General features: G+C 43.6%; 1 protein-coding gene across 11 annotated transcripts in view; it reads left to right on the top strand.

Annotated features, from left to right (window-relative positions):
* nedd4l (NEDD4 like E3 ubiquitin protein ligase) overlaps positions 1-10,664 on the top strand; it is a 399,262-nt gene that overhangs the window by 300,190 nt on the left and 88,408 nt on the right. The gene's annotated exons all lie outside the window — the stretch shown is intronic.

Raw genomic sequence — 10,664 nt, 5'->3', positions numbered from 1 at the left:
ACTTATCCATGTTCTCCAGAGATGCTGCCTGACCCGCTGAATTACTCCAGCACTCTGTGCCTCTTCTTTCAATTACCCAATGATATTTGAACCTCGTGAACCCACTATAATCCTGTTACAGTTGATGTGCACCCCAGGTTCGAAAGCACTAACATGGCATGCTGCCCAAGAAAGATGAGGTTATTTTTTAACATTCAACTTGAAGAATTCTCAGAAACATTCAAAATCTAAAACAGTACACTGAGGAAATACAAACAATATATGTCTAATTTAAAAAAAAACCCAATGAGATGCTAAAAGTTATAAAGGGTGGATAGAAAAAATCTGAAGTTTAAAAAAAAGTCACTAATAATGTTATGCCGTGTGATGGGAGGGTGGCTAATATTGTGCCTCTTTTTAAGAAGGGTTGCAAGGAAAAGTCTGGGAACAGGTGACCAGTAACCCTAACGCCATCAACTGCCAGATGACTGCAGGGTTAAGGGCCTGTCCCACTTTCACAACCTCTGCCGAGTTTGCCCTTGACTCATATTCGTAGCATGGTCATCACGAGGTCGCAGGTAGCAGGCCGTGATGCTAGTCGTAGGTACTCGTGGCATCAAGTAAATCGGGGCGTTTTTCAAGCATGATGAAAAATGTCCAAGAGTAAAAAAAGGTTGTGAATTAGGTCGTGAAAGTGGGACTGGCCCTTAAATGTTGTGCCTCTACCTAAGAAAGGCTGCAAGGAATAAAAAAGGACAACATAGCCCAGTGAGCCTAATGTCTGCAGGAGGTAAGTTGCAGGAGAGGAGTATGAGGGATAAGATGCATATGTCTTTGGATAGACAGAGAATGATTGGGGATTGTCAACATGGTTTTGCACAGGGCAGGAGATCAAGTCTTACCAATCTTGAGTTTTTTTGAGGAAGTAGCCAAAAAGATTAATGAGGTCAAAGCAATAGATGTTGTCCACGACGTCAGCAAGGCATTTGATGAGGTTCTGCATGGTATGCTACTCTGGAAGATTAGATCGCATGGAGATTCAGGGAGAGTAGCTAAATGGATACACAATTGGTGGTGAATGGTGTAGGAAGGAACTGCAGATGCTGGTTTAAACCGAAGATAGACGCAAAAAACTGGAGTAACTCAGTGGGACAGGCAGCATCTCTGGAGAAAAGGAATGGGTGACATTTCAGGTTGTGACCCTTCTTCAGATTGGTTAAGGATAAGGGAAACGAGAGATATAGACGATGATGTAGAGAGATAAAGAACAATGAATGAAAGTTATGCAAAAATGCAATGATGATAAAGGAAACAGGCCATTGTTAGCTGTTTGTTGGGTGAAAACGAGAAGCTAATGCGACTTGGGTAGGGTGGGATAGAGCGAGAGGGAATGCCGTGTTACTTGACGTTAGACACATTAATATTCATACCACTGGGCTGTATGTAAGCTGCCCAAGTGCAATATGAGATGCTGTTCCTCCTATTTGTGTTTAGCCTCACTCTGACAATGGAGGAGACCTAGGACAGAAAGGTCAGTGTGGGAATGGGAAGGAAAATTAAAGTGTTTAGCAACTGGGAGATCAGGTAGGTTCAGGCAGACTGAGCGAAGGTATTCAGCGAAACGATCGTCCAGTCTACGTTTGGTCTCGCCAATATATAAGCGTCCACATCTCAAACAACGGATATAATAGATGAGGTTGATGGAGGTGCAAGTGAACCTCTGCCTAACCTGAAAAGACTGTTGGGGTCCCTGGACAGAGTCGAGTGAGGAGGTATAGGGACAAGTGTTGCGTCTTCCACAGATGCAGGGGAAGGTACCTGGGGAGGGGATGGTTTGGGTGGGAAGGGATGAGTTAGCCAGGGTGTTGCGGAGTGTACGGTCATTGCGGAAGGCGGAAAGGGGTGGAGACTCTGTGTCTCTTTCTTCTTTCAATTACCCAATGATATTTGAACCTCTTGAACCCACTATAATCCTGTTACAGTTGATGTGCGCCCCAGGTTAGAAAGCTAGTGTTGGGATCCCATTGGAGCTGTTGATAACTTTCAGAGGATTATGTGTTGGGTGCGACGGTTGATGGGATGAAAGGTAAGGACTAGGGCAGGGGTGGGGAACCTTTTCATGTTGGAATGCCGCATTCAATTAGCTGTAATCTAATAAGGCTGCATCCATGAAACTTCAATTAGATATACTTCAAAATGTACATTATTTTGTAAAAATCTAACTACTATGTACAAACCAAGAAAATCAAAAAAAAATCTTAATTCTAATGTTAACTAACATTTTTAATGACTTTGTTGTGACCACTTTTTGTGGGAAAGTATTTGAATATTTGGTTGCACCATGGAGGTACGCAGTTTCAGCTGATCTTCTAGATGGGTATCCATCATTTGTGACCTTAAGGACGTCTTGATTTGGGTTAGGTAGGAGAACGTAGATTTGCACCAATGTGGTTGAAAAGCAAGAAAGCATTTTTCGTGCATGTTGCCGAAGATTAGGTATTCTATTGCATTTTTCCATATTTCAATCGGATGTTTCTTAGCGTCAAATAAGGACTTTAAAATGTCATCTTCTGAGTGCTCAATCAATTCCATCTGTAGTTCTTTAGGAGCCTTGGAGACATCAACTAGGTGAGGTTGAAATGATAATTTGAATGCTAAAAAATGCTAATTTCGTTGAATCTTCTTGTACTCTTTGGTATTTTAAATACGTTGTTTTTAAGATTAAAATAAAAATAATAAAAGACGAACAAAAACATATTGATAAAAATAAAAGGATTTGTTCTACAAAATTTGGATTCATTCAAAAGGCCGCACTTAATGGCCTAGAAGGCCGCAGGTTCCCCACCCCTGGGCTCGGGCTACTCTCTGTTGCAACTAGGGGGAGGGGGAGCAGGGGCGGAGCTGCGGGATACTGTGGAGACAAGAGTGAGGGCCTCATCTAAAATGGGAGAGGGGAACCCCCATTCCCTAAAGAATGAGGACCTCGGTCGTCCTGGACTAAGGTGGGACTAAGGGTAAAAAGTTGTTCGGCACGGACTTGTAGGGCCGAGATGGCCTGTTTCCGTGCTGTAATTGTTATATGGTTATATGGTATGGACCACCTCATCTTGGGCTCAGCTGTGGAGAACACTGAGGAATTGGGAGTAGAGGATAGAGTCTTTGCAGGAAGCAGAGTGGGAAGAAGTGTACTCGAGATAGTTGTGGGAGTCAGTGGTTTGTAATAGACGTCAGTCAATAATCTATTTTTTGTAATGGAGACTGTGAGATCAAGAAAGGGGAGGGAGGTGTCAGAGATCGTCCAAGAACATTTGAGTGCAGGATGAAAATTGGTGATGAAGTTGACAAAGTCCATGAGTTCTCCTTGGGTGCAGGAGGTAGCAGCAATGCAGTCGCCAATGTAACAGAGATAGTGCTCAGGGATAGGGCCAGTGTACGCCTGGAACAGGGATTGTTCAATGTGGTGATGAAAGGTTGTTTATCAGACCAGAGGCCTGTGACCAGTCGTGTGCCTCAGGGATTAGTGCTGGGCCCATTACTGTTTGTGGTTTATACCAACGATTTGGATATATAATTAATGGCAAGACCCTTAACAGCATTGATGTACCCGAAGGATCTTGTGGTTTAGGTCCATAGGTCCATGAAAGTGATAACAGAAGTAGATAGTGTGGTATAGAGGTGTAGGGTATGCTTGCCTTCATTGATTGGGATCATTGATTAAAAGGGTCATAAAGTATTGTTGCAGGTAAGACTTTGGTTAAGTTGCATTTAGTGTGCAGTTCTGGTTGCCCCATTACAGGAAGCACATGGTGTGCAGAAGAGGATGCCTGGATAAGAGGCTATCAACTACAAGGGTTGACAAACTGGGGTTGTTTTGTCTCAAAAACCATAGGTTGAGGGGAGTCCTGATAGAAGTATGTAAAATGATGAGAGGCATTGATAGGTTTGACCAGTGTTTCGCAACCGGGATTCCCGGAATGTTAGGGTTCCGCGAGAGGTCACTAGGGGTTCCGAGAGAAATAGTGATAAAGTAGACGAGGGGTGTCAAACTACCGGCCCGCGGCCCCGATGCGGCTCGCGAAGGGTTCCAGTCTGGCCCGTGGAATAATTTCCCCAATGCCACAGCGGGCTGCAGCTGTCCCCGGTGCCGGATTGGGCTGCAGCGTACAGGGGGTGTTCGGGCTCCCCCTGAGCTGCTGCTCGTACGCGTGACCCATCTCCCTAGTCAGCCGCTGCTCCTTATATGGCGTGAGAGGCCGCGGCTGCATGCTGCCAGCATTGTGACGACTACTTGACTGACACCCGACCCGAAGAATCGAACCGCAGATGCTGCTGGGGGGGGGCCAAACGCGGCGAGGGCCAGACAAACGGGCTGGCCGTCACCCTGCATGACTGACAGTGACTGTAATGTACCTGGACTTGCAGAGAGTATTTGATAAGGTCCCACATAGGAGATTAATGGGCAAAATTAGGGTAATTGGGGGTAGGGTGCTGACATGGATAGAAAATTGGTTGGCAGACAGGAAACAAAGAGTATGGATTAACGGGTCCCTTTCAGAATGGCAAGCAGTGACTAGTGGGGTACCGCAAGGCTCGGTGCTGGGACCGCAGCTATTTACAATATATATTAATGATTTTGATGAAGGGATTCAAAGTAACACTAGTAAATTTGCAGATGACACAAAGTTGGGTAGCAGTATGAACTGTGAGGAGGATGCTATGAGAATGCAGGGTGACTTGGACAGGTTGGGTGAGTGGGCAGATGCATGGCAGATGCAGTTTAATGTGGATAAATGTGAGGTTATCCACTTTGGTAGCAAATATAGTAAGGCAGGTTACTATCTAAATGGTGTCAAGTTGGGAAAAGTGGAAGTACAACGGGATCTGGGGGTCCTTGTTCATCAGTCAATGAAACTAAACATGCAGGTACAGGCAGTGAAGAAAGCGAATGGCATCGAGTCTGGGGAAACTTAAGAAGGGTTTTGGCCCGAAACGTTGCCTATTTCCTTCGCTCCATAGATGCTGCTGCACTCGCTGAGTTTCTCCAACATTTTTGTGTACCAAGAGAATGGCATGTTTCCAAGTTTGCGGATGACACTAAGCTGGGGGGCAGTGTTAGCTGTGAGGAGGATGCTAGGAGGCTGCAAGGTGACTTGGATAGGCTGGGTGAGTGGGCAAATGCATGGCAGATGCAGTATAATGTGGATAAATGTGAGGTTATCCACTTTGGTGGCAAAAACAGGAAAGCAGACTATTATCTAAATGGTGGCCGATTAGGAAAAGGGGAGATGCAACGAGACCTGGGTGTCATGGTACACCAGTCATTGAAAGTAGGCATGCAGGTGCAGCAGGCAGTGAAAAAAGCAAATGGTATGTTAGCATTCATAGCGAAAGGATTTGAGTATAGGAGCAGGGAGGTTCTAATGCAGTTGTACAGGGTCTTGGTGAGATCACACCTGGAGTATAGCGTACAGTTTTGGTCTCCAAATCTGAGTAAGGACATTATTGCCATAGAGGGAGTGCAGAGAAGGTTCACCAGACTGATTCCTGGGATGTCAGGACTTTCATATGAAGAAAGACTGGATAGGCTCGGCTTGTACTCGCTAGAATTTAGGAGATTGAGGGGGATCTTATAGAAACTTACAAAATTCATAATGGGTTGGACAGGCTAGATGCAGGAAGATTGTTCCCGATGTTGGGGAAGTCCAGGACAAGGGGTCACAGCTTAAGGCTAGAGGGGAAATCCTTTAGGACCGAGATGAGAAAAACTTTTTTCACACAGAGAGTGGTGAATCTCTGGAACTCTCTGCCACAGAAGGTAGTTGAAGCCAGTTCATTGGCTATATTTAAGTGGGAGTTAGATGTGGCCCTTGTGGCTAAATGGATCATAGGGTATGGAGAGAAGGCAGGTACGGGATACTGAGTTGGATGATCAGCCATGATCATATTGAATGGCGGTGCAGGCTCGACGGGCAGAATGGCCTACTCCTGCACCTATTTTCTATGTTTTCTATGTTCATAACAAGAGGAGTTGAGTATAGGAGCAAAGAGGTCCTTCTGCAGTTGTATAGGGCTCTTGTGAGACCACACCTGAAGTATTGTGTGCAGTTTTGGTCCCCAAATTTGAGGAAGGACATTCTTGCTGTTCGTGCAGCGTAGGTTTACAAGGTTAATTCCCGGGATGGCGGGACTGTCATTTGCTGAGAGAATGGAACGGCTGGGCTTGTACACTCTGGAATTTAGAAGGATGAGAGGGAATCTCATTGAAACATATAAGATTGTTAAGGTTTGGACACGCTAGAGGCAGGAAACATGTCTCTCTTGGACTAAAATGGTGGCAGAGAAATATCTCTAATCTGTATCTGCTAATGTACGATTTCAAATGGTTTATTAATGGAAAGCGTGTGACTCCCAAAACAATCTTAGCCAAAATAACATTGTTTTTTCTCACTCTCATCACAACTTTCTTGTAGCCTATGACTGTAAGTTAATACTAATCATAAAAGTAATGCTTGCTAGGCAATCTTCTTCATAAGAAGCATAATTCGTAAAGTGAAACATTTTGAAATTATAGCGGAGATTGAGACACATGAGAGCAAGTTGAAAAAATGTAGGCAACAAAAGCTGTGGGAGCATGCGAGCGTGCGTTCGCGTGTGCCCAACTGATCTGGCCCGCATGGTCGCATTTTGCCCAATCCGGCCCGTGAGTTTGACACCCCTGAAATAGACCAAGCGTGGACCTGTTGGGTCCCACTCCCCCAATGCAATATTGCCCCAGTAGCACTCACCTATTCACAGCCCAGCAATCCTAACCCAACTGCACAGGCGTGACTGACGGGTCCCTGTTATGATGCCAGAGATCACCGTTGTGACGCGAGTCAAAATGGCGATTTCAAAATGGCGGCGGGCCTGGCTACCCCCGACTCAGGGGTTCCCTGAGACATGAAAATTATTTCAAGGGTTCCGCAAGGGTAAAAAGGTTGAGAAACGCTGAGCTAGACAGTCAGAACCTTTATCGCAGGGTGGAAATGTCAAAGATTAGAGAGCATTGCTTTGAGATGAGAGGGGCAAAGTTTAACAGAGATTTTTAGGACATGTTTTTGACGCAGAGTGGTGGGTGCCCAGTACATGCTGCCAGGGGTGGTGGTGGAACAGGTATGTTCGTGCCATTAACAAAACTTTTAGACACATGAATATGCAGGGAGTGTAGTTCTTAATGTTCTATGGTCTGGAACCAGAATGAGAGAGTTTAAGATAAATGCAAAGAGCCAATAAAACAAGGTTGGTGGGACTGGTCTCCACTGAGAAAATATATGTGAGTGACAGAAGTTAACATTTTAGAAGTAAGAAGCATCAGAGCCAGATTACTCTGCCTGCACATGATGCAGAGCCAGACATATGATTACTGCGCAAACACCTCATAAGTGGTTATCTCGCCCAGGTTGTCTCCTCAAGTTGGTTATCTCCTCAATTTGTAGCACAGTGGTAATTTGCTGCCTTGTAGGGCCAGTGACCCGTGTTCGATCCTGACTACGGGTGCTGTCTGTGAGGAGTTTGTATGTAACCGCATGGGTTTTCTCCGGGTGCTTAGATTTTCTCCCACATTCCAAAGTCGTGCAAGTTTGTAGGTTAATTGGCTTAGATAAAATGCCCCTTGTGTGTAGAATGCAAAACTGGGATAATATAGAATTAGTGTATGGGTGATTGTTGGTCGGCATGTAATCAGTGGGCCGAAGGGCCTGTTTCCATGCTGTGTCTCTAAATTAAACTAATAAATAATTAAAAATTTAACTAAATGAAACTAAAAAAAAAGGCCATAAATAATGGGAACAATATTGAGGAAAAGATTTACAGGGAAATTGCCAAGATCTATGGAAACCCCCAAGGAATCTTGATTCACTGAACCAAATAGAAACTGAAATAACGTAATGGGAGTTTCTGATTGAGTTATGGAGAACATTAGTTGATCAGTGGGTTTCTGGCCCAACAAGGAAGGTACAGTTGCTGAGCTTGGTTCTCAGAAATAAGCTATCCCAAATGGAGAAGTATCAGTAGCAGAATATCCAGGAAATTATGGTGATATCCTAATGTTGAGAATTGCTCAGATATAGATCCTTCCAAAGTAAAAATAATAGGACCAAGAGGGGTTGACAGGACAGAACTGAGATAAACTGGGACCTAAGCTTGGTAGACAAACTAGAACTGAACAACTGCAGGCCTTTAAGTTGGGGATGTTTCAGTTGCAGTCAAGCTACATTTCTATGATGGTGAAGAGTAGAGAAATTAAAGTGAGAACTTCAAGGATGGAAAAAAAAGGGTAAGACAGACAAAAAAGCAAAACGAACAGATACATTACAGACAGTTTAACCTTGGTGGTCAGGTACGTCCCAGAAACAATAATCAATCATATGGACAGATGTGAATTGATTAGATAAAGCCACCATGGATTTGTTAAAGTTAGATGTGTGTAATCAAATTGACAGGGTTTTTTGATAAACCCTTGATAAGGGAACTGATGTTGACATTGACTTACAAAATAAATTTGATAAAATGCTACATAATAGGCATTTCATCAAAACTGAGTGTCTTGGAATATTGTTGCATGCCCATAATTGGGAAAAAGAAAGAGAAAGCAGAGAACAGTTTTAAAAAAAAAGTCTACATTTTCGTCTGAAGAGAAGTGCACGGAAGAATTCCAAAAGCTTTGGTCTGAGGATTACTACTTTTCGTCATAAATAATAATGAATTGTAATTGTGTGCATTGAGCACAACTTCAAAAGGCGCCATTGATATTACTCTTGGAGGTGCAGGACACCGTGAGGATTGTAATTGATTCAAGAAGATAGTAACAGGTTGCTGGAACATGGATGAACAAGAAAGAGATAAAATGTAATGCTGAGAAATGTGAAGTGTTACACTTTGGTAGGAACAATAAGAAAAGTCAATACAATGGAGGTGGCATCATTCTAAAAGGGGTACAGCTGGCAATATTTGAACATGACGGGCATTTTAAGAAGATGGTTAAAAAATAATATAGGATGCTGGTTTTATGAAAACAGTCAGAGGATACCAAAGCAAGGAAGTTTCGCTGCACCTCTATTAAATACTGTTTAGAAACTTACAAAATTCTTAAGGGGTTGGACAGGCTAGATGCAGGAAGATTGCTCCCGATGTTGGGGAAGTCCAGGACAAGGGGTCACAGCTTAAGGATAAGGGGGAAATCCTTTAAAACCGAGATGAGAAGAACTTTTTTCACACAGAGAGTGGTGAATCTCTGGAACTCCCTGCCACAGAGGGTAGTCGAGGCCAGTTCATTGGCTATATTTAAGAGGGAGTTAGATGTGGCCCTTGTGGCTAAGGGGATCAGAGGGTATGGAGAGAAGGCAGGTACGGGATACTGAGTTGGATGATCAGCCATGATCATATTGAATGGCGGTGCAGGCTCGAAGGGCCGAATGGCCTACTCCTGCACCTAATTTCTATGTTTCTATGTTTCAAGCACCATCTGAATTATTGTGCCCATCTCTGGATGCAACACTTTTGTAAAGAAGTAAAGGCTTTGGAGAGGATGCAAAGGAAATGTATTAATATGGCCCAGGGTTTGATGGGTTGTCATTATATGCTTCGCTGTGGAAGAATGTTGTGAGGAGATCTGATGGAAATATTTGAAATCTTACGGGGTTTCACAAAGTTTTGGCCTCTTGTTTGTGAAATAAGCAATGTACTATCCATTGGAGGGACAACTGATACATCTTGCACAAGTCATTATCTCTGCACTGCGCAGAGTTAAGTTCCTAACAATATCTGCTGACTAGGCATCTTTGTTTCTTAATTTATATTCAGGGTTTGGATGTGAATATAGGAGGCATGTTTGGTAAGTTTGCAAATGACACTAAAATTGGTGGTTTTGTGGACATTGGAGAAGGTTAACTATGATTCCCATGGCATCTTGATCAATTGAGCCATTAGGCTGAGGAATGACAGATGGAGTTTAATTCAGATAAATGCAAGGTATTGCATTTTGGTACGATTAAACAAGGTAGGGCTTATATAGTAAATGTTAGGGCCTTTGGGAGTATTTTGGAAAAGACAGAATTTTTGAGAGACCCAGGGATCTCATACATAGTTCCATGAAGGTGATGACACAGAAAAACAGGGTGATGAAGAAGGCATTCGGCACTTTTGCCTTCAGTGGTCAGGGTATTTAGTACAGGAGTTTGGATGTCATGTGACTGCTTGCAAAGACATTGGTATGGCCACATTTGGAGTATTGTGTACAGTTCTGATCACCCTACCAAAGGAAAGATGTGCAAAATAGATTTGTAAGATTGTACTGGATCTGGTGGTAAGGAGAAGATGGATAGGCTGGATCTTTTTTTGCTTGGAATGTAGGGATCTGTGGGTTGACCTTATAGAGATTCATGAGAAGCATCGAGAAGATGAACAGCCAGTCTTTTATCCAGGATCGGGAAGTCTAAAACTAGAGAGCATAGGTTTATGAGAGGGGAAAACGTTAATAGGATTCTGAGAGGCAACTTTTTCACACAGAGGATGATAGGTATCTGGAATGAGCTGCCAAAGGAAGAGGTTAAGGCAGGTACAGTTAGGACATTTAAAAGACCCTTCGACAGGTACGTGAATAGGAAAGGTTTGGAGGGAGTGGGCCAGGCACAGGCAGTGGAACGCAT

This window comes from Amblyraja radiata, chromosome 1 (genome assembly GCF_010909765.2).
Source record: "Amblyraja radiata isolate CabotCenter1 chromosome 1, sAmbRad1.1.pri, whole genome shotgun sequence".
NCBI classification, from domain to species: domain Eukaryota; kingdom Metazoa; phylum Chordata; class Chondrichthyes; order Rajiformes; family Rajidae; genus Amblyraja; species Amblyraja radiata.
This window is presented reverse-complemented; position numbering and strand designations above follow the sequence as displayed.